Consider the following 23670-nt stretch of genomic DNA (forward strand, 5'->3'; position numbering starts at 1 on the left):
TCATTGGGAATCTGTCACCCCTCGAGACATATATAACCTATTAATATAGGCATACAGGTAATAGAAATGTTAAGCTTGTTCTACCTGTATGCCTCATATTAATGGTTTTGTTGTGGAGAAATGTTATATTCTGTCTTTATGCTAATGATCAGACCAATAACTCATCATAAAGCACAATTTCATATGCTTTGAAGGTGGAAATGGGTCCCCTTATTTCTTGGCCAATGTGCAGTTGCACAATTCCACCAATAACATGTCTGCCTCTGTCCACCCCTGAATGTAACCATAGGAAAGATGACACTACAGCTACAAAGGTGACCGTCTGATAGCCTAGCTCGACTACCCACCTCTCCTGAAGACCCTTCCAGCTTTTTGAGACTTGGGTGGAGGACATCATCTCTGAAAATAGGGTCCCACAGCTGCACCCCATCAGTTTCAGTAGCACTCTTAGATGAGTAAATAGCCTCAGAGAATTCCACCTATTAGGTATATACTCACCCTCGGACGCGCCCTGCTTCTTTCCGGCAGCCTTCCTTCCTAAGAATCAGCGCTTGCAGGACCTTGCGGTGACGTCGCGGCTTGTGATTGGTCGCGCGAGCGGTCACATGGGCGGTCGCTCGACCAATCACAAGCAGCGACGTCACCGCAAGGTCCTGCAAGCGCTGATTCAAAGGAAGGAATTTTCCCGGTTAGTACCAGGGCGCGTCCGAGGGTGAGTATAGCAATATTTTTTATTTGAATTCTTTATTTTACACTTAAATATGGATCGCAGGGCCTGAAGGAGAGTTTCCTCTCCTTCAGACCCTGGGAACCATTGGAAACCCAATGCACTGCATTGGGTTTCGAGTTTCGGCCGACCCCCGACCCCGACTATTTTATAGGATCGGCCGATTTCACTCGACCCGACTTTTGAAAAAGTCGGGTTTTGAGAAACCCGACCCGATCCTATAAAAGTAAAAGTCGCTCAACCCTAGTCTTCAGGAGAGGTGGGTAGTCGAGCTAGGCTATCAGACGGTCACCTTTGTAGCTGTAGTGTCATCTTTCCTATGGTTACATTCAGGGGTGGACAGAGGCAGAAGAAGAGGGTGCGCATCCCCTCACTATGTCACTGAAGAATTTAGCATTCTTCCGTGATTACTCCGGAGTGTTTCTTGTGGTGGGATGCAGGTCTGGACAGCTGTCGTCATCCTATTAGATAGATTAGAATTAATATATGTGAGTTTATGCCTCATTGGGAATCTGTCACCCCCGAGACATATATAACCTATTAATATGGGCATACAGGTAATAGAAATTGTAAGCTTGTCCTACCTGAATGCCTCATATTAATGGTTTTGATGTGGAGAAATGTTATATTCTGTCTTCATGCTAATGATCAGACCAATAACTCATCATAAAGCACAATTTCATATTATTTGAAGGTGGAAATGGGTCCCCTTACTTCTTGGCCATTGTGCAGTTGCACAATTCCACCAATAACATGTCTGCCTCCGTCCACCCCTGAATGTAACCATAGGAAAGATGACACTACAGCTACAAAGGTGACCGTCTGATAGCCTAGCTCGACTACCCACCTCTCCTGAAGACCCTTCCAGCTTTTTGAGACTTGGGTGGAGGACATCATCTCTGAAAATAGTATCTTGTGTTTTTTTGGTGGGTAATAAAAAATTTTTCTTGTGTTTTCCAATGATGATGGGAATAGCGGTTGCACTGAGAATGTGGCACGCTGTTTTGGGAGTTGATTTCCTTATAGTTTTGGTTACCTGACTGAGGAACTTCCCATCTGAGGGAAAAAAAACAAAACAAAACATCATCTCTGAAAATAGGGTCCCACAGCTGCACCCGATCAGTTTGAGTAGCACTCTTAGATGAGTAAATAGCCTCAGAGAAGAAGAGGGTGCGCAACCCCTCACTATGTCACTGAGGATTTTAGCATTCTCCCGTGATTACTCCGGAGTGTTTCTTGTGGTGGGATGCAGGTCTGGACAGCTGTCGTCATCCTATTAGATAGATTAGAATTAATATATGTGTGTTTATGCCTCATTGGGAATCTGTCACCCCCGAGACATATATAACTTATTAATATGGGCATACAGGTAATAGAAATGTTAAGCTTGTCGTACCTGAATGCCTCATATTAATGGTTTTGTTGTGGAGAAATGTTATATTCTGTCTTTATGCTAATGATCAGACCAATAACTAATCATAAAGCACAATTTCATATGCTTTGAAGGTGGAAATGGGTGTTAGGAGTCGAGTTTCCTCTGCTGCACAGGGGGAATCTCGATCCGTGTCTGCTGCGGTCTCCCATTCTGCTTCGGCCACAGTGGGCTCTGCTCAGCGGAGGCGTCGCTCCCAGCGTCTCGCTGGGACTGATTCTGTGCAAAGGGTTCCTGCTTCCTTTTCCGGCTCTCCTGTTGTACCCTGCACTGATCTGCGGCGAGCGGGCTTCCCTGGGACTAAGTCCTTATTTGCACACACTGAGCATGCCCAGGACAGGATCTCCCGTTGGAGATCGAGGGTCACATGCTCAGGTGCTGCAGCACATCCCATTGGTCCTCTTGGCAGGTCCTGAAAGGGCAAAACTTCTGTAGCAGCTTCCTGTGCTGCAACTATATAAACTGCGCATGACCGAACGGCCATGCGCTAGTATTGTCTTGATATAATGTGTGTGTGTAGATGGATGTATGTCGATGGATGAAAGCTCCTAAGTATCCCTCCCTAGTGTTGTTGACTGCTCGCGGATGATGGTAGCTATCAAGCGCCCGACTAGCCATCTGCACGTAACACACATCACAGCTTCCAGTTGCTGTGTCCGCCTGTACGGCGCCGTGCGCTTCCTCTGCGCTTTCCTTACCCAAGCCTGGGTGGTTAGTGGCGTCCGTCAGTGCGGCACCGCACGCACTCTCGTGCCTTTATATACTATTTTAATAGTTTCCTTACACACCCAGTTGCGGTGTTGTGCCAGCAAGTGGTCTAATCGGACTTCAATCCTGAGTAGGGGTTGTGTTCGCTGACTTCTTGCTCGCGCTCTATGTGCGGTACCGCGGTCCTGTGACGCAACAGGATCGCTTCCTTCATGCTGGGTGAAGTTAACCCATGTGTGTATACTTATAGTACCGCCATATAGTCCGTCTTACTAGCAGCAGGGTTTTTACCTGCACGGTGGACCTCGGACTGCGAACGCACCTAGTTTCATATCATCTATACTTGGTGCGTTCCGCCAATCCTTAACAATGGGTCCCCTTACTTCTTGGCCAATGTGCAGTTGCACAATTCCACCAATAACATGTCTGCCTCTGTCCACCCCTGAATGTAACCATAGGAAAGATGACACTACAGCTACAAAGGTGACCGTCTGATAGCCTAGCTCGACTACCCTCCTCTCCTGAAGACCCTTCCAGCTTTTTGAGACTTGGGTGGAGGACATCATCTCTGAAAATAGGGTCCCACAGCTGCACCCCATTAGTTTAAGTAGCACTCTTAGATGAGTAAATAGTCTCAGAGAAGTAAAGGATGCGCAACCCCTCACTATGTCACTGAGGATTTTAGCATTCTCCCGTGATTACTCCGGAGTGTTTCTTGTGGTGGGATGCAGGTCTAGACAGCTGTCGTCATCCTATTAGATAGATAAGAATTAGTATATGTGTGTTTATGCCTCATTGGGAATCTGTCACCCCCGAGACATATATAACCTATTAATATTGGCATACAGGTAATAGAAATGTTAAGCTTGTCCTACCTGAATACCTCATATTAATGGTTTTGTTGTGAAGAAATGTTATATTCTGTCTTTATGCTAATGATCAGACCAATAACTCATCATAAATGCTTTGAAGGTGGAAATGGGTCTCCTTACTTCTTGGCCAATATGCAGTTGCATAATTCCACCAATAACATGTCTGCCTCTGTCCACCCCTGAATGTAAACATAGGAAAGATGACTCTACAGCTACAAAGGTGACCGTCTGATAGCCTAGCTCGACTACCCACCTCTCCTGAAGACCCTTCCAGCTTTTTGAGACTTGGGTGGATGACATCATCTCTGAAAATAGTATCTTGAGGTTTTTTTTTTGGTGGTTAATAAAAAATTTTCTTGTGTTTTGCAATGATGATGGGAATAGCAGTTGCACTGAGTATGTGGCACGCTGTTTTGGGAGTTGAGTTCTTTATAGTTTTGGTTACCTGACTGTGGAACTTCCCATCTGAGGGAAAAAAACAAAACAAAACATCATCTCTGAAAATAGAGTTTGAGTAGCACTCTTAGATGAGTAAATAGCCTGGCGGCTACCAGGTGCTACATAAGGGGCTCCCTCACTCCAGATGGGGGTCTGTGTACTCACAGTGTCCCACTCAGGGGCAGCCAAAGCACGTGTCACTACGGGAGTTAGTTCTGTAGCCACATCAGTAGTAGTTGAATACGTAATAGGGGTGATGTTATCCTGCAGGACCCTTGGTGGTTCAACGGCTGTAGTGGTCGGGGTCGTTTCCTTGACACTAGGTGGCGCTGTTAATGGCACACACATCTTAACGTTTCGAGTGTACCAACCTTTTTCCCCCCAGTGATGGGTGTAAGTCACCGGATCTCTGGGGCACAAGCTTCGGTCCGGATACACTCTTCCTGGGTGAGACTCCACTTCACTTCTGTCAACCCGAACTTTTGGTACTATCCCGAATTCCTGAATGAAACCCCTCCCTCTTTGGAGATGGTAGGTCACCACTATGCAATAGCTCACCGGGAGACTGTCGTCTCGCTGAGTTTTAGCGGTCGATGTGTCACCTTGAGCGTTCCGCTTATTCCGCTCCTTCCATTGCAACACTTGGCATTGCTTATATTCTTCCCAAGTGAGGATCACAATATAGGAATCCGCTTGTTTGGACCCATCGGGTCTGGTCTTTTGAGCATCCCATTTAAAGTTCACCCCCTCAGGGCTCGCGTCTAGTGGTAGACCCATGGATGTTGGTAGCGGGGGCAGCGTCTCGTCGGCCGTGTTGGGAGTCATTAGGACCAGAACGGTGGCTGGTGGTTGGTCACAGTCCAGGTGGGGAGCGGTCACTGGAGTGGGAATCGATCGGTGGGGCAGGGGCGCTTTCTGTACCTGCATCGGATGTGGTTCCACCGATTACGATCCGTTCCGCTGACAAGGACGCTGCAGTCTGCTGCTGCTCGGACCACGGTTCTTCCAGTGCGACCTTCCGGCACAGCTCCGACTTCCATTTCTTCACTGCTGTCGGCTCTGCGTCTGGGAGGGGATGGCTCGGCTCCTCCAGCAGTAGCAAGTTCGTGTTCACCTCCAGCCGCCTGAGATGGTCCTTGGTCACTTCGTCATTGTTCAGGTACCCGCTGGTCGCCATCTCTGCTCCTGGACCTTCGGTAGCAGATGTATGCTGCTCCTCCATGTTCTGGGGTCTGAGCTCCTTGATCCCTGAGCTCATCATCTTCCCGCAGCAGTAGTCGGAGGGGGCAGACGTCACTCTTGGCGCCGCTTTGGCAGTCCCCTCCCATGTTGGCACGCCCTTCTTCTTCTCTGGTGCTCCTTGTGGTGCGATAATGGCGGCAGTTTTGGTGGGAATTTTGGTGGTAAACGGCAATACAGTCTTTTTTTTTTTTTATTAAATAGATTTTTATTGAAAGCGAATATGAACAATACAATTTATGCATTTTCCAGTATATTACAAAATTTTACATTTTCCAAACCCCCAACAATCCCAACAAAACCCAAACCTCCCCCTCCCCTGACAGCTCATACCCAGTTATACTTTTGTTAGCAGTATTGATGGCTCTTTGAGCCATTTGAATCACTTATGTCCGCTTGTTCTTTAGCACTCTCTTCCTTTCAGAGGCCCTCATCCTCCCATTTCCCATACCTACTATCCCAGCTCGAGCCACGGAGACATTTTATCAAACGTTTCTATTTTCCCACGTCTTTTGTAGACCCCCTTTTCCAAATTGAGACCATGTTTAACATATTTCAGGAATTCACCCCTTGTAGGCGGCTCATCCTTGATCCAGTTCCTTGCTATTACCTTCCTTGCCATATGTCCCAGTATACACACTATCGGATCTCTCGGCACTCTGCATTTATACGCCCCTTCCACACGGCTCATTACCACCAACCAGAAAGCAACCAGTCTTGGACATGTCCACATCATGTGGTATATTCCTGCATTCTCAGTCTTACATCTCGGGCATTCAGAGTCCGCACGCAACCCCGCTCTGTGCAACACTTCCGGTGATTTATAGACTCTGTGCAAGATGTACAACTGCGATAGTCTATACGGCTCACTCAGTGACACTCGTGGAACCCACTCCAACACCGACTCCCAGGTTTCATCTTCCATTGGGCCTAAATCTCTTTCCCATTTCGCTCTCGCTTTTAGAGGAAAGTCTAGCAAATATGCATGTAGAAGGTCCTTATAAAGGGTGGTAATGACTTCCCTTGTGGACCCTTCCCCACATACGTATTCCAGAACTACGTCCTCCTGGATCTCAATACCATCGCCCTTGTTTTGCGCTTTAAAGGCATGTTTCATCTGAGCATATTGATACTCCCCAGTCGGTCTCAATCCAAACTCCCCCTGCAGCTGCGAAAAGGACTTCAATCCTTGTTGTTGAATTATCTGAGCCACCAAGTGGATTCCTTTGGCCTGCCACTCCGCCAGCACTCCAAGAGCCGCAAACTCAACCAAATTATTATTAAGCCATATCGGTGTAAATTTAGTCAGCCCCGTAACCCCCCGAATCTGTCGCAGTCTGGTCCATAATTTATGTATCAAAAACATAGTTGGGTATAATTTCCCCAATACTCCCAAGGAGCCATCCTCCAGACACTGCGCCACCGGTCTTCGGTTTGTCACCCTCTCCATCAAGTGTTGTACCGCACTGGTAGACACCCCCCGCGCCCAGCCCTTCAAATGCTGGCTCTGGGCTGCAAGAAAATATAACTCAGGATTGGGTAAAGCCAATCCTCCATCTTCCTTGGGTCGCTGAAGCGTCTCCAGGCGAATACGTGGGTACCGCCTCCCCCATATCAGGCTTCTAAAAAGAGCATTAATCTGCCGGAATTTCCCACGTGGAATCCAAACTGGCGCATTATGTAGGACGTAAAGTAATTTGGGCATCAGAACCATTTTAATGAGATTAACCCTACCCACCACCGATAGGTGTAATTTATTCCACGCATCCACTTTTGCTTTAAGGGCGCCCATGAGAGGAGTCAAATTCCTATACAAAAACTCTGTAACTGGCATCGAGATCCATATTCCCAGGTATTTGAAAAGGGATGCCACCTTAAGCCGCCCCTCTCCCAATGGCTCACTTCTGCTCTCCTCCACCCCATCCACCTCGAAGAGGACCGATTTTATCCCAATTTATCCTCAATCCCGACAAGGCTCCAAATTTCCCAATGATCTCGATAGCCCCATTCAAGGCTTCATCCGGGTCCGCCAGGAACAGTAAGATGTCATCTGCATATAGCGCGATCTTCTCCTCAACACTCCCATATCTGAACACAGGAACCTCATCCGATTGTCGGATCTTAGCGGCCAGTGGCTCCACAGCTAAGGCAAACAGAAGGGGCGACAGTGGGCAACCCTGCCTCGTACCTCTGGCCAACTTTATAGGCTGAGAAAGTTCCCCATTCACTCTAATTCTAGCTGTTGGTAGTGAATATAACAGTTGAGTCCACGCCACAAATTGCGGACCAATACCCATACACTTCAACACCCGCCAGAGATATCCCCACTCCACACTGTCAAACGCCTTATGGGCATCCAAGGATGCAATAACCCTTCGGCCACAGTTGTCAGACTTCAGCTGTAGGTTCATATGCAGCCTCCGCAGATTAACCGCTGTAGACCTGTCAGGCATAAAACCAGACTGATCCGAATGTACAAGGCTAGCAATGACGCTGGACAAACGGGTAGCCAACACCTTGGCCAAGAGTTTGACATCGATGGTTAACAGAGAGATTGGCCGATATGACTCAGGCTTCCCCAGATCCTTATCCTCCTTCAGAATAACCACTATAATAGCCTCCCTCATAGATGCTGGGAGATACCCTTGGCATCCAGCCTCCTCCAGTACTAACTTTAATCTGGGAATCAGCACTTCCTCCAAACTTTTATAGATTTCGGCTGGTAACCCATCAACCCCAGGTGCCTTCCCATTAGCCATAGACTTCAGCGCCCGACTCAGTTCCTCCTCGGTGATAGGGGCATCGAGGCTCACCCTATCCTCCTCACTCAATTTCGGAAGACCCAGACTCTCAAGGAAAGTCTCCGTATTTCCGGCTGACTCATTGACCCTGGAGGAATATAAGTCCGCGTAGAAGTCCGCAAAGACCTTTATAATTTCAGGTGTTTCAGATACCCTGCTCCCCCCATCTGAAACCAACGAGTGTACATACGAGGTACCACGCTGAGCCACGGCTACCACCGATAGCATGTGTCCAACTGTTTCTCCCTCCTGAAAATAAGCCACCCTCTGAAACTCCCGCTTCCTTTCAGCTTTTCCCAGCAGAATCTTTTCCATACAATTTTGCGCTGTTCTCAACCTTTTCTCTGCCTCGGAAGTCCCCAGCACTACCATCTCGTCCTCTGCGGCTTTCAGCTCCTCCATCGCCACTCTCTCCGCCTCCCTTGTCCTCCTCTTACACCTACTAATGTCTCTAAATAGTAACCCTCTCAGGTACGCTTTCATTGCATCCCAAACAGTTAGAGCATCTGTACTCCCATCATTTAAAGCAAAGAATTCCGTCACCTCCTTCCCTATACCGTCCAAGTCAATGCTCTGTAACCAGTTAGGATGGATCTTCCATTCTCTCCCGCTTGCGGTCCGTGTCCCCAACAACCTAACCTCCACCTCAATTGGACTGTGATCCGAAAGGGCCCTCGGCAGATAACGCACCTCTCCCACCATTGTGTCCAACAGGCGGTTACCCAGCGCCATATCAATTCTGGATAGCGTAGCATGAGCCGGCGAGTAGCACGAGTACCCTCTCTCCCCAACATGTCTAACTCTCCATAGATCAATCATGCCTATTTCACGCACATAGGTACCAAATGTTGTAGTGTGCCCCTCCGACCTGTTCTGGGTGTTCTTATTTTTATCCCAAAAGTCATCACAGATATTGTTCAAATCCCCAATAATTAAGAGTGGTAGTGGTTCCCATCGTTGCACCCTCTCCAACACCTCCCTGATCTTCTTACTTGAATATGGAGGTGGAATATACATTGCCGCCACACACAATCTCACTCCATACAATATACATTGTATCACCACATACTGACCCTCAGCATCCACGCATACTTTCACCTCTTCATACTGCACTCCCACCGGCACCAACACTGACACACCTCTTGAGTACGTCGAAAAGGTAGAATGATACCCTTTCTGTATCCAACGTCTATTCAGTACGTCCACTTTCTCCTGTATCAAGTGCGTCTCTAGCAAGCATATCATAGAAGCCCGCTGATCCTTCGCATACTGCAAGCTCGCAGCTCTCCTAGACTTATCCGCCAGACCGCTCACATTCCAACTCAATATCTTAAAGCGGTCCCCTATTATGTGACTCATCATCTTTAGTTATGTCGTTACTCTCGGTTCTGAGCTGTCTAACTTCCTTCCCCACCCTTTCCCCTCCCCCCCTCCCCCACACACCCCTCCCCCCATTACTGTACACTCTGCCTCTTATCAAGAGTGGGGCACCATCACCCATTGCGAACACTCTTGTTAACGTAACCTTCTCCTTCCGCCTCCCGCTACCGTTTATAACAGAATTCGGCGCAATTCTTAGAAGAACAATATAATTCAACCTGTATTAAATTACAACTGCAAGAAACTAAATAAACTTTTAGTACGCTGCACACCCTTCCTCCCTCGTACTTCTCCGCCGCAGCAGCACTCCCAGTGCATTCCCTGAATAATACCCAGCTCCACCCTCCAACCTTCACATTTCAATTACCAATGTACTGTCAGTCCATCTCTTTTTCCCCCCTTTTTGAAAGAATTAAAATACCTCCCGACTAACCCACCCCACATTTTCAATCTCCTTTCCCTTTAAGCTTTTTAGCGTTAAGATCTATCCACTGGGTAGCGTCCTCCGGCGTCTGGAAAAAATGAATCTTATCCAACGCTACCACTCTCAGTCGTGCCGGAAACATCATGTGTATTGCACTCCCAGTTCTCTCAGCCGTCTCTTGATACCCGTGAACATCATCCGTTGTTTCTGTTCCAGGGCGGAATAGTCAGGGTAAATAGCAATTCTTTGACCTCCAATTGTCAGATCCATCATGTCTCTAGCCTTCTTCAGGATAATGTCTCTGTCTCTGTAGTTTAGGATTTTGGCAAGCATGGTACGGGGATTTGCTCCAGGGACAGGTGGTTTCGGTGGGACCCTGTGGGCTCTTTCTACCGCAAATACTTTTGTCAGTGCTGCATCACCAAAGGTCTCAAGGAGCCAGCTTTCAATATACTCCGTGGGATTCCTCCCCTCAGTTTTTTCAGGGACACCCACTATACGAATGTTATTTCTTCTGGACCTATTCTCCAGATCCTCATTTTTTGCAGCCAGCTCCGATATTGCCTGAGTAAACTTCCTCTCCGCTTTCTGCAGCTGCACTATATGGTCTTCTGCCGTGCTCACTCTTTCCTCCACAGCCCCCACACGTTTGTCAATCTTCTGCAGGGCTGCATTTATCTGGGCTGTATCCCCCTTGACCTCCTGTAGCTGCTGGGTCAGGGATTGTTTGCATGATGATACCAGTGCAAAAACATCTCTAAGGGTGGGCTCTGCTCCTGACTCCTTATCTTCAGATCCCCCTACTTCCACCGCCATGTCACCATCCCTGCTCCCCTGTAGTACCTCCTGCTCCTCTGCTGGGCTTTCCTCCTCTCCTTCTGTGTCTGTGTCTGCTCCGGCATCCTCCTCTGCTTTTCCTGTGTTCCCTGCGGCCTCCACTCTAGCAAACTGCTGGAGCTTTGCCGCCGCCGCCATTCTCTTCTGGCATGCCGCGTTGTCCTTCTCCGCCTTCTCTCTGGCGTCGGCGCCATCTTGGCTGATCCCAGCCTCGCCGGCTCCCGCATCTCTTTGCCTCCTCCTGGTCATATTTGTTGACCTTGGGGCCGCCTCTATTCACCGCCGCACTCCAGGGACTCTCCTGCAGCCGGTAAGCGCCTTGAATCGCCGCTCAGCTGCGGCTTATAAGGATAAATTGAGCGTTAGCAGCGGGAGCGCTCTGTCACACGTCCGCTCACATGGACGTTCTGGCCACGCCCTGGCAATACAGTCTTTAAGCAATTCACAGTTCAAATACAATTCTGGCACAGTTCTTAGGCGCACATGACCCGATTTTCAGTCTTAAATAGATCCTGTTCGTGACGCCAAAATTGGATTGCCCCCATGTCAGGGCTATGGGGTTACTCGGTACTGGGTCCTTCGGTTCTCAGTGGGGATGTCACGGTGGCTGACCCAGTCCGTGGCCCTAGGGGAACGTCCGTTGAAAATGAGGGGAAAGGTCTTTAAAGGGATAATGTTCGTGACGCCACCTGTGGTATTCGGTCAGGATGACCAACGCTGCTTAGGGTTTCGCTGGGGTGATGTTATGGCAGCTAGATGGTATACCTTCCCACAGGTGAAGTATGTCCCCTGGGCTTCCCAGAGTGTAGATGGTGGATGGTGGATGATGTAAGGCGCAGTGAATAACGAGGACACAAGGTTGCAGTCTCTTTACCTTTACTGAAGGCTTCAGCATCCACAGTCCAGGGTAGGGACCACAGGGTAGGCAGAGTCCGGCCGGTCTGAAGGCAAATCCAAAGTCCCCTTATCCAGGTGGAATTCAATAGCCTTCCTCTAGCGCCTGAGTGTTGTAGTATCTCCCTGCTGAGCAACTCGGTAAGGTCCTCACAACTATTGCAGATGTTAAGTCTCTTCTTCTCTGTCCCCCTGACGGATAGGACAAACCCATATGACTGGTGGCCTGAGGCTTTTTATAGGGACCCTAGAGACGCCCCAGCCTCCACAAGTTGCCACCATGCCTCCTGGGTATATGGTCGGGCAGCCAACGTGGAATCAACTGTCCTGCCAGTCTCTGAAGCAGGGCCGGACTGGCCATTGGGCAATTCTGGCAAATGCCAGAAGGGCCGGTCTGGTTGTGGGCTGCTTTGTCTGCTACATTGTTAACAGAATCGATGTTCTCAGGACACCCATACTGTTAACAGTTGTGATGAAGCACAAAGTCACTGACTCCATCACTTTCCCAACATGCCATGGGTATCATTTGAAATATTGGTCATGTAGTAAATCTTTGTTTCCTCCATCCAGGGTAATATTAGTAATATATCCCATCTAGTTCTTGGGGACGAGGACAACATGGGCCTGTGTGGTTTCAAATGCCAGGGCTGAATTTCAGCCCCAGTCCGTACCTGCTCTGAAGTAAAGCATAGAGATCCTTACTCCCTTGGTGTTCTGGCTACCGGTACTGCGCTTCAGAAGGAGGCAGCCTGCTTTCAGCTGGTCTCCCGCTGATGTTCCTCTCCTTTTGCTATGACTTCGTTTCTCACTCACTGCAACACAATTCCTTTCAATGTCTCTTTCTTGGGATGCTGCTGCATGGGATGCAGGCGCAGCTCCGTGTACCCTCGCCTTCCGCAGGCCGCAGTCTGGAGCTGGCTGGAACCCACTCCAACTGGCCTCTGCCAAACTCGGTCGGTACTCACTGACTATCTCCTACTCCCACCAGTCAGCTTCTGTCTGACTTCCTAACCAACCCCCAGTTTTACCCAAGTGTGAGGAGTGCCCTAGTAGATAAAAGCTTAGCTCCCCCTGGCGGACTGGAGTGTGAAGTGTATTTTGTGGTTGTGATACCTGGACAGAAGATCTCCTTCATTGCCTTCAGACATAACATCACTCCCCCTGGTGGAAGAATAACATTACTGCAACGACCAGGACTCTGGGGCACTGCAATAGCATATCGATCAGCAAATCAGCGAGGTCTGGCTTCAAATCCTTGGAATGCAGTTGATTTTGCCTGGGAAAGCCACGGCCTGCCAAGCATATTCTTTGTGGAAGAAATGTAGTATAATATATCAGCCATTAATGGACGCTAGGGTCTGCCAGAGGGTGAACCAATGATTGTATGTGGTCACCCCCTCAGGGATGTCTGTGTATTCCAATAAGGCATAAAGACATGGAAGTTCCTGCTAGGACAAGCTCTCTATTGTCTTATGAGTTTTTGTGCCATATACTCTATATAATTGACAGAAATGTTGACCTGCCTAACCAGTAATTATGGGCGTTGTATTATATTTGCTCTGAGAAGGTGGATTGTATCTGGTTGTTAAAGGTTCGGTTGTAATCTGTAATTGCTTTGGATTCCATAAAGATTTTTGTGTTTGGTTACAAGTGAAGGTTTATAGGATTCTATTCTAGCCTCTAGACCTAAACAGGAATGTTACTTCTGTAACACTGGAATACCAAGACCACGTTCACACTTTCAGTATTTGGTCAGTATTATTACATCAGTATTTGTAAACTAGAAATGGGCAAAAAACGTGGTGACGTGTCTATTATACTTTTCTTCTGGTTGTTCCTCTCCTGATTCTGGCTACAAATACTGAGGTAAAATACTGACCAAATACTGAATGTGTGAATGTGGCCTTCAAGTGGTAATTTCCTAGTTTTTCAGATAGATTTTTCACCATCTTTGCATTGCAGCTAAATGAATGTCAGCAGATGCCAAATGATGCTATTTATCACTGGCTATTTCTGTTATTGCAGTTACACATATATTAACCCCTTCCTGACATGGCTATTGTTTTCGTTTTTTCTCCTTCTTCTTCCAAGAGCCATAATATTTCTATTTCCCTTTTTGAAATAGGCATACGAGGGCTTGACTTTTGTGGGACAAGTTGTAATGGCACATTCCTTTTATTGTGTAACTAGATGGTGGCCCGATTCTAACGTATCGGGTATTCTAGAATATGTAGGTAGTATATAGCACAGGCTACGTACTATATTGCACAGTGACGTAGTATATAACACAACCGACGTAGTATATAACATAGCTATTTTGTATATAACAGAGCTACGTAGTATGTAACACAGCGTACGTAGTATATAACATAGCCACGTAGTGTATTGCACAGGTATGTAGTATATTGGTCAGCCACGTAGTATATAGCAGAGCAACGTAGTATATAGCATAGCCACGTAGCATATTGTAGAGCCACGTAGTATATTGCACAGGCACGTAGTATATTGCACAGCCCACGTAGTATATAGCACAGCCCACGTAGTATATTGCACAGCCACGTAGTATATAACACAGTCACGTAGTGTATTGCACAGCTACGTAGTGTATTGCACAGCTATGTAGTATATTTGTCAGTGACGTAGTATATATTTTTTTGCATCCTAAGCTGGAATTTTTCTTAATTGTGGTAGATGCAATGTCTATTAATTACCTCTTCTTGCATTTTTTTCTAGTGTTACAGCATCTGAAAAAAATGTAATTCTGGTGTTCAGAATTTTTTTTACACCTTTTACCAATTGGGTTCATTCATTTTATATTTTGATATATAAGACTTTTACAAATGTAACACTACCATAAACAGTGGGAAAAAAAAGTATTTAGTCAGCCACCAATTGTGCAAGTTCTCCCACTTAAAAAGATGAGAGAGGCCTGTAATTGACATCATTGGTAGACCACAACTATGAGAGTCAAAATGAGAAAACAAATCCAGAAGATCACCTTGTCTGATTGGGTAAGATTTAAATTATGGAGGAAATAAGTATTTGGTCACCTAAAAACATGCAAGATTTCTGTCTCTCACGGACCTGTAACTTCTTCTTTAAGAGGCTCCTCTGTCCTCCACTCATTACCTGTAGTAATGGCACCTGTTTGAACAGTATAAAAGATACCTGTCCACAACCTCAACAGTCACACTCCAAACTCCACTATGGTGAAGACCAAAGAGCTGTCGAAGGACACCAGAAACATTATAGCCCTGCACCAGGCTGGGAAGACTGAATGTGCAATAGGCAATCAGCTTGGTGTGATGAAATCAACTGTGGGAGCAATAATAAGAAAATGGAAGACATACAGGACCACTGATAATCTCCCTCAATCTGTGGTTCCACGCAAGATCTCACCCCGTGGAACACTTTTATGGGGTGCCAAGACTTTCAGCCATGACTGTATATATCTGCAGGATATCTATGTATGATATATTCAATATATTTGTGTTATCTATCTTTATATAAGATTGCTTTATTATTTTGGCCAACTAGCTTTAAGTTTACATAGACTATTCTAGTATGTAAAAGATGATGATAAAAACAGATTGCATATTACACTGCCATCACCTGTACTCTAAATGAGTGCGTTCTAAAATAATGCAGCTCAATGCAAACAACTTGACTGGAGAAAAGCAGGGGTTTGGTAACAACTTACATGCAATTTTTTCGCAGAAATAATTAAAAAATCCCCAAACTGTTTTGCTAAGTTTCATAACTTTCCTTGCTGGGCAAAAGTACTATATTAAAAAAGAAAATGTAAAATGTAGCTACTCTTTAATGAATTTTCTGCATTTCCCCCAATGTTGTTTTCATTTAGGCCTCATTCAGACATATGTGAATCATGCACTTGTTCTATTAGTCTTTTCACAGCTAGGAAACACACCTATTATTGTCTACAGTATGTGGCTATGGACTGACACATACATTTCGTCACGTAGACTTATCTGTGGTAGACATGAATCTTTAAAGGGAACTTGTCACCAGAAAAAAACACTATTAACCTGCAGATATGGGGTTAATCTGCAAGATAATAGCGTTATTAATCTGCCTAGCGCCTAGTTAGTCGAAAGCTGCGGGGAGAAAATGAAATTTATTCTCCCTTCAGCATTCCGGTTTCAGTCAGAGGGGCGACGCCAGCTCTAGTTCAGTCAGTGACTCACCCTAGCTCACTGAACCAGCACCACATCAGCCCTCATGACTAAAATCGGAACGCTGCCAGAGGAAAAAAGTTCATTTTCTCCGCGCAGCGTTCGACTAAGTGCAGGCGCCGGGCAGGTTAATAATGCTATTAACCGGAAGATTAACCTCATATCTTCAGGTTAATGGCATTTTTTTTCTGGTGACAGGTTTTCTTCATTATATCGCAGATTATAAATAGCAGCGGATATGGCTCACATTTTTTTTTTTACTTAACAGGCTTGGCTCTAATAAATAGTACACACCAGATATGGTTTCTATGCTTGGCTGTACTCGTATGCAAATGCTATTTCATTATTGGCATGGTCACCGGTGTTGTCATCCAAAAGAGAAGGGCCAAATATTGGATTCTTTGCATTGGTTTCCTTTGTCATAACAAGCTTGAAAATTGCCAAAAATGTATTTTTTCACAAAGTTTGCTGCTTTGGTGTTTTTATATCTTTTTGGGCTCGCTCCCACTTGTAATTAAATCCGACGAATGCAATCTGATTAAAAATTGTATTGCATTTGTACCAATTTATCCTATGCTTGTGTTCTCAATGGTGTTTTTTTTCCCCCTGCTCCGATCGCATCACGATTGGAGGGAAACAAAATAACAAAGCAGCATGCTGCGATTGCATGCAACCAGTAGCGTAACTACCTGGGGGCAGAGGGGACGGTGGCCCAGGGCCCCGCGCTCTGAGGGGGCCCACCCGGAGCTACGCTATGTACCTGTACTGGTGTGCACAGCGTGCCGATACAGTTACATTCTGCAGCAGAGCAGGGAGTCACAATCTCCCTGCTCTGCTGCCCGGCCGTTATGGGGCCCCTGAGCAGGTGGTGTGGGGCCCTGTGCCAGCAGTGGGCCCCCCGCCTGTCATCGCAGGGTCAGCTATATCGGCTACATGCCTATACAGCTGACCGCATTGATAATAATCTGTATACCTTATATGATTTAGAAGTGCACTGCCTAATGGCTCATGGGGAGTCCAAATACATGTAGACACTGATAGTCAGAACCATACAAGACTAAACAAAACGCCATAAGCAGATACAAACCAGCGTTTTGAAGCGAGCAGGCTGAGGGATGTCCGAGGATAAAACAAGCACTTGACCCAAGACTAAGACTAAGAACTCTTGTGTGTTCGAAACGCGTACAGTTTAGACAGGCAGTCTCCTTCCGGTATACCCGGTTTTTGTATGTCTTACAGCTTCTTTCTATTTTAAATTAATACTATTAAAGTTAAGTGATTTTATCTCTTGGAGCTGGATTCCCTTTTTTCCACATGTGCATCTCTAGGCATCTGGCAGACACGCGTATCCGTGCTCAAGATTTCCTGGGCTCATAAAGAAATTCATCTAAAGGGTGAGCTGAAAATATATTTTTTTGTGCATTATACTATACAGACTGCCTAATGGGGGTGCATTATACTATACAGGCTGCCTAATGGGGGTGCATTACACTATACAGCCTGCCTAATGGGGGTGCGTTATATTGTACTGGGTGCCTAATGGGGGTGCAGTATACTATACAGACTGCCTAATGGGGGTGCATTGTACTATACAGACTGCCTAATGAGGGTGCATTATACGGTACTGGCTGCCTACTGGGGGTGCATTAAACTATACAGACTGCCTAATGGGGGTGCATTATATTATACTGGCTGCATTACACGGTACTGGCTGCCTACTGGGGGTGCATTATACTATACAGACTGCCTAATGGGGGTGCATTATATTGTACTGGCTGCCTAATGGGGGTGCATTATACCGTACTGGCTGCTTAATGGGGATGCATTATATAGTATTGGCTGCCTAATGGGGGTACATTATATTGTACTGGCTGCCTAATGGGGGTACATTATACTATACAGACTGCCTAATGGTGGTGCACTATATTGTACTGGCTGCCTAATGGGGGGTGCAATATACGGTACTGGTTGCCTAATGGGGGTGCATTATACGGTACTGGCTGCTTAATGGGGATGCATTATATAGTATTGGCTGCCTAATGGGGGTACATTATATTGTACTGGTTGCCTAATGGGGGTGCATTATACTATAGAGACTGCGTAATGGGGGTGCATTATACTGTACTAGCTTCCTATGGGGGTGCATAATACTGTACTGGCTGCCTATGGGGGTGCATTATATGGTACTAGCTGCCTAATGGGGGTGCATTATATTATACAGACTGCCTAATGGGGGTTCATTATATTGTACTGGCTGCCTAATGGGGGTACATTATACTATATAGACTGCCTAATGGTGGTGCACTATATTGTACTGGCTGCCTAATGGGGGTGCAATATACGGTACTGGTTGCCTAATGGGGGTGCATTATACTATAGAGACTGCATAATGGGGGTGCATTATACTGTACTGGCTTCCTATGGGGGTGCATAATACTGTACTGGCTGCCTATTGGGGGTACATTATACTATACAGACTGCCTAATGGTGGTGCACTATATTGTACTGGCTGCCTAATGGGGATGCAATATACGGTACTGGTTGCCTAATGGGGGTGCATTATACTATAGAGACTGTGTAATGGGGGTGCATTATACTGTACTGGCTTCCTATGGGGGTGCATAATACTGTACTGGCTGCTTATGGGGGTGCATTATATGGTACTGGCTGCCTCATGGGGGTGCATTATATTATACAGACTGCCTAATGGGGGTTCATTATATTGTACTGGCTTCCTATGGGGGTGCATTATACTGTACTGGCTGCCTAATGGGGCTGCATTATACTGTACTGGCTGCCTAATGGAGGTGCATTATATTGTACTGGCTGCCTAATGAAGGTGCATTATATGGTACTGGCTGCCTAATGGGGGTGCATTATACTATACAGACTGTTTAATTGGGGTGCATTATACTATACAGACTGCCTAATGGGGGTGCATTATATTGTACTGGCTGCCCATAGGGGTGCATTATACTATACAGACTGCCTAATGGGGGTACAGTATATTATACTAGCTGCCTAATGGGGGTACAGTATATTATACTAGCTGCCTAATGGGGGTACATTATACTATACAGACTGCCTAATGGTGGTGCATTATATTGTACTGGCTGCCTAATGGGGGTGCATTATACTGTACTGGCTGCCTATTTGAGGTGCATTATACTGTACTGGCTGTCTATGGGGGTGCATTATGCTGTACAGGCCTATAGGGAGTACATTATACTATACAGGCCTATGGCGAGTGCATTATACTATGTGGGCCTATGGCGATTGCATTATACTATACAGGTCTATGGCGAGTGCATTATACTATGCGGGCCTATGGAGAGTGCATTGTACAGTTTTAAGCGTGCCCTAAAAACTCATTTGTTCAGACTGGCCTACCGCCTCAATGCATTAACCTAACTATCCCTGTGTGGCCTATTAAAAAAACAAAAAAAACAAACAGGTTCCTCCAAAAGAAAAAAAAAAAAAAGAGCATGAACCGCACATCAGAATGTTAAACTGAAAACTTCAGTATATAAATTTTTGCCTAGCGGCTTTAGATCAATGTATGATTTTGGGATGTGCGGTTCATGCTCTTTTTTTTTTCTTTTTGTACATAATCAGGTTCCTCGCATCATGTTCTCATACACTTTATGCAGTTAATAGCCCTCTGTGTCTGTACTGCTACATACTTAGGCAGTTAACTGGTTCATGCAGCTTTACATGAACACCTGAGCCTTACACTATGGCCGGTCCAAATAACTAAAGCAATTGTTACCATCCACCTCTCGTGTCTCCCCTTTTCCTCATAGTTTGTAAGCTTGCGAGCAGGGCCCTCATTCCTCCTGGTATCTATTTTGAACTGTGATTTCTGTTATGCTGTAATGTCTATTGTCTGTACAAGTCCCCTCTATAAGTTGTAAAGCGCTGCGGAATATGTTGGCGCTATATAAATAAAAATTATTATTATTATTATTATTATTACTATGTGGGCCTATGGAGAGTGCATTATACTATGCGGGCCTATGGAGAGTGCATTATACTATACGGGCCTATGGAGAGTGCATTATACTATACGGGCCTATGGAGAGTGCATTATACTATACGGGCCTATGGAGAGTGCATTATACTATACGGGCCTATGGAGAGTGCATTATACTATGCGGGCCTATGGAGAGTGCATTATACTATGCAATCCTATGGAGAGTGCATTATATTATACAGGCCTATGGAGAGTGCATTATACTATACAGGCCTATGGAGAGTGCATTATACTATACAGGCCTATGGAGAGTGCATTATACTATGCAATCCTATGGAGAGTGCATTATACTATGCGGGCCTATGGAGAGTGCATTATACTATGCAGGCCTATGGAGAGTGCATTATACTATACGGGCCTATGGAGAGTGCATTATACTATGCGGGCCTATGGAGAGTGCATTATACTATGCAATCCTATGGAGAGTGCATTATACTATACAGGCCTATGGAGAGTGCATTATACTATACAGGCCTATGGAGAGTGCATTATACTATACAGGCCTATGGAGAGTGCATTATACTATACAGGCCTATGGAGAGTGCATTATACTATGCAATCCTATGGAGAGTGCATTATACTATGCGGGCCTATGGAGAGTGCATTATACTATGCAGGCCTATGGGGAATGCATTACACTATGTGGGCCCATGGGGAATGTATTATACTATATTGAGGACTTTCTGGTTCATTATACTATATGGTGGCTATCTCGGGGGCCCTCATACAGTGTGAGGATTAAAGTGAAGGGGCCATCGCACAGTGTTGGGGCCATCAAGCAGTTTGGGGGCTACTAAGGTATAAGGTATACTATGTATAAGAGAGTATCATACTGTATATAGGGGAGCTGTACATGGGGGAGACTCGGGACATTATTCAATGTTAAGTGGGCGCTTATTGTTATAGGGGAACTCAGGTTACTGTGACTATCAAAGGGGCACACAGGGCATTATTACTTTCTAGGGGGCAATATATGGGCACTGTTTTCTAGGGCACTTGCACCCGGCATTACTAAATTCTAGGGGGTTGCTTTAGAATTTAGAGGGCACAGAGAACCACACAGCAGTGGCAGCAATACTGACACATACGGCAGCAGCATTGGGGTACTAGTAGGATGAGGAGTTTGTGCAGGTTGGGAAAAGATGATGATGGGGCTGGAATATGAGAAGTGAAATGTGTCTTTGTTGTATTCTCTGCAGACGAGTCCTGGGTGGAAGAAGTTGTGTCGGTCTGGGCCAGATGGAAAAGATGGGAAAAGTAAACAACTCCATCAGAAAGAGTGTTAGCAGTAAGTCATCATCTGTAACTGTACTTTGATCTGTTATATGTTCTGTATCTGGTATCTACCACTGACCATATGGTGGTAATACCAATGTTAGTCTTTGTATAGAGATTATTTTCAGCAACATCATGGTCATCTGCTGAGGTTCTCCTCCGCTATTAGGGTGCGTCACCCAGTTCTAATCAAGGTTACCTGTTAAGGACCCACTCAGAAGCTTTGCCCCCCCGAACCAAAACCCTAGCTATGCCTCTGCATGCAACATACAGATCTCAAGCACCCATATAAGTCTATGGGTGCATGTGGAACATCGCACTGCACTCTGATATCACTACAGTGGAGGAGATGGATAAATAATAGTGATGAGCGAGTGTACTCGTTGCTTGGGAAAACCCATGCACGCTCAGGTGACCTCTGAGCAGTAGCGTAGCTACCAGGGGGGCAGAGGGTGCGGGCGCCTCGAGCCCGATGCTCTGAGGGGGCCCACCCTTGCTACTGTACTGATACTGTAACTGTATTGGCACACGCAACGCGCCGATACAGTTACCTTCTGCGCAGAGCAGGGAGAATTGATCTCCCTGCTCTGCCGCTACGGGGCCCCTGAGCAGGCAGGCCCACTGCTGGCACCAGGCCCCCTGCCTGTCATCGCAGGGTCAGCTGTAGTGGCAACGCTGACAGGGGGCATGATGAGTCACTGCCCAGCGCCAAGACGAGCAGGAGCTCAGAGCAGCGCAGGAACCAGGAAGAAGAGTATTTTTTTTTAAGGGGTGCTGCCTAAGACTACAGGGTCTGCCTATGAGAGCTGGTCTGCCTAATACTACAGCATCTATCTATGAGGGGGGGTCTGCCTTATACTACAGGGTCTGCCTATGAGGGGGGTCTGCCTAATACTACAGGGTCTGCCTATGAGAGGGTCTGCCTAATACTACAGGGTCTGCCTATGGGGTGCTGCCTTATACTACAGAGTCTGCCTATGGGTGATGCCTTGTGCTATAGAGTCTGCCTATGGGGAGTGCATTATACTATATTGAGGACTATCTGGTATATTTTACTATATTGAGGACTATCTGATGCATTATACTATATTAAGGACGATCTGGTGCATTATACTATATGGAGGCTATCTAGAGGGGCATCATACAGTGTGGGGATTACAGTGTTGGAGCCATCAGTTTGGCGGCTACTAAGGGGTCAGTATATTGTGTATAAGAGAGCATCATGCTGTGTATAGGGGAGCTGTACAGGAGACAGACTCAGGACATTATTAAATGTAAAGTGGGCAATTATTGATATTGGGGAACTGTGACTATCAAAGGGGCACACAGGAAAATATTACTTTCTAGGGGGCAAAATATGGGCACTGTTTTCTTGGGCACTTGCACCTGGCATTGCTATATTATAGAGGGGTGCCTTAGAATTTAGAGGGCACACAGAACCACATAGCAGGGGCAGTAATAGGGTCACATACGGCAGCAGCGGCTCAGTATTGGGGAATCAGGTGCAGTAGTAGGGACACATGGCAGCAGCAACTCAGTATTGGGGTATCAGGGTCAGTAATAGGGACACATACAGAAGCAGAGGCTCATTATTGGAGTTTCAGGTGTAGTAATAGGGTCACAAATGGCAGCAGCGGCTCAGTATTGGGGTATCAGGTGCAGTAATAGGGACACACAGCAGCAGAGGCTCAGTATTGGAGTATCAGGTGTAGTAATAGAGTCACAAATGGCAGCAGCGGCTCAGTATTGGGGTATCAGGTGCTGTAAGTCACATATGGCAGCAGCGGCTCCGTATTGGGGTATGAGGTGCAGTAATAGGGACACATACGGCAGCAGCGGCTCAGTATTGGAGTATCAGGTGCTGTAGGTCACATACGGCAGCAGCGGCTCAGTATTGGGGTATCAGGTGCAGTAATAGGGACATACAGCAGCAGCGGCTCAGTATTGGGGTATCAGGGGCAGTAATAGGGACACATACGGCAGCAGCAGCTCAGTATTGGGGTATCAGGGGCAGTAATTGGGACACATACGGCAGCAGCGGCTCAGTATTGGGGTATCAGGGGCAGTAATAGGGACACATACGGCAGCAGCGGCTCAGTATTGGGGTATCAGGTGCTGTAGGTCATATACGGCAGAAGCGGTTCAGTATTGGGATATCAGGTGCAGTAATAGGGACATACAGCAGCAGCGGCTCAGTATTGGGGTATCAGGGGTAGTAATAGGGACACATACGGCAGCAGTGGCTCAGTATTGGGGTATCAGGGGCAGTAATAGTAACACATACGGCAGCAGCAGCTCAGTATTGGGGTATCAGGGGCAGTAATAGGGACACATACGGCAGCAGCGGCTCAGTATTGGGGTATCAGGGGCAGTAATAGTAACACATACGGCAGCAGCGGCTCAGTATTGGGGTATCA

The sequence above is a fragment of the Ranitomeya imitator genome, chromosome 1 (genome assembly GCF_032444005.1).
Source record: "Ranitomeya imitator isolate aRanImi1 chromosome 1, aRanImi1.pri, whole genome shotgun sequence".
Lineage (NCBI taxonomy): Eukaryota > Metazoa > Chordata > Amphibia > Anura > Dendrobatidae > Ranitomeya > Ranitomeya imitator.